This window comes from Cyprinodon variegatus, unplaced genomic scaffold, assembly GCF_000732505.1.
Source record: "Cyprinodon variegatus isolate N-32 unplaced genomic scaffold, C_variegatus-1.0 Scaffold189, whole genome shotgun sequence".
In the NCBI taxonomy this organism is placed as follows: Eukaryota; Metazoa; Chordata; class Actinopteri; order Cyprinodontiformes; family Cyprinodontidae; genus Cyprinodon; species Cyprinodon variegatus.
The window spans coordinates 839382-840633 of NW_015150642.1; the positions used below are offsets into that span (position 1 = coordinate 839382).

The 1252-nt window shown below is 38.5% G+C and overlaps 1 protein-coding gene across 1 annotated transcript in view; it reads left to right on the plus strand.

Moving 5' to 3' along the window:
* Positions 1-1252, plus strand: part of ryr2 (ryanodine receptor 2 (cardiac)) — a 250576-nt gene that overhangs the window by 53089 nt on the left and 196235 nt on the right. The gene's annotated exons all lie outside the window — the stretch shown is intronic.

The following is a 1252-nucleotide window of genomic DNA, read 5'->3' on the forward strand; positions in this document are numbered from 1 at the left end:
CCTGTTTGGAAACCAAGTTTTAAAAGTCCTTTTTTAATTCTTTTTTCTTTTTTTTCTGTGCTTTGTGAGTCTTGATGTTTGTTTGGAGTTTAAAAGCTAATCAGCTGCCGGCAACTCATTCTAAACGTCCACCAGGGAAAAGTTTTAAGGCCAGATATGATAAAGGCTGAGCTATTTGGTTGTTTTTGTCAAGGATAACGATGATGAAATCATTTAATTGACACTCCTTTATTTTCATGACGATAACGAGAACTGACGAGCTAAATGTGGATCTTTGGTGACTAAAACTTGCCGAGTCATGAGTGTGAGTTTTTGGCAACGAGACGAGACTAAATAAACATGAGCGGGTGGTCGGTCAGACATTTAAAATGCATCATTGTTCTGTAGTCTGCTGAGCAGTATCAGCCATGCTGCTGCATCTTGTTTGGCCCCGCCCCCACCTGCAGGCAGCACCGCTCATTCTGCAGGAGCAGATGGATCATGGCAGCAGTGGCAGGAGAGAAAATAACTGAATGATCCAGTCCGCTGAACTCTGACTAACTCTGCTCCTCCAGCTGAGCTTGTGCAGAAATGCGTCTTTGCGCGGCTTAGCTCAGAGTCTGCGCTTTACGCTCCACTCTGATGGTTCGCTCTCAGCAGTACGGCTCTTCCTGCTCTCGCTACTTAATAAACTAGATGTGGCTGATCATCCTCTGCCAGGCGTAAAAAAACCTTTGTCTAACTCTGGATTTTATTTCTTCCAGCTCACATGAAGTGATGCTAAACATTCTTTAATTTCTATTAAAAAATGAATCCCTACATTATATCCAAAGAAAATATTTTTTATTGCTTTCTGGATAAAGATCCAAATGAAAAGGTTAATAGATCTTTGAATATTTCTCTCTCATTGTTCTCATTTCTATTTAAATATGATGGAAATATTTTCTTGTATTGTCATTAAAACATTTTCTCTGTTTCCTTTAAATATCTCAACATTTTAGTAGTATATTCATTCAGTTTAGGTCTGGGTTGCCATGGCATTACGAGAGAGTTGTGGAGGATCTCTCGCTATTTTTTATATCAATCCCTGTGAATTTAAATCTACTTTGACCCCTGAGCAGCAGGAACCGAGGGGGAAATTGAAGAAATAATAGTAATAATAATAATAAGTAGAAAGAAGAATGTTTTTTTTCTTTGCCTTTTTGGAGAAATGCAGATTTTATAGATCTGTGTGTAATGCATAATTCACAGTAGATCAGGAAGTGTTTGCTTT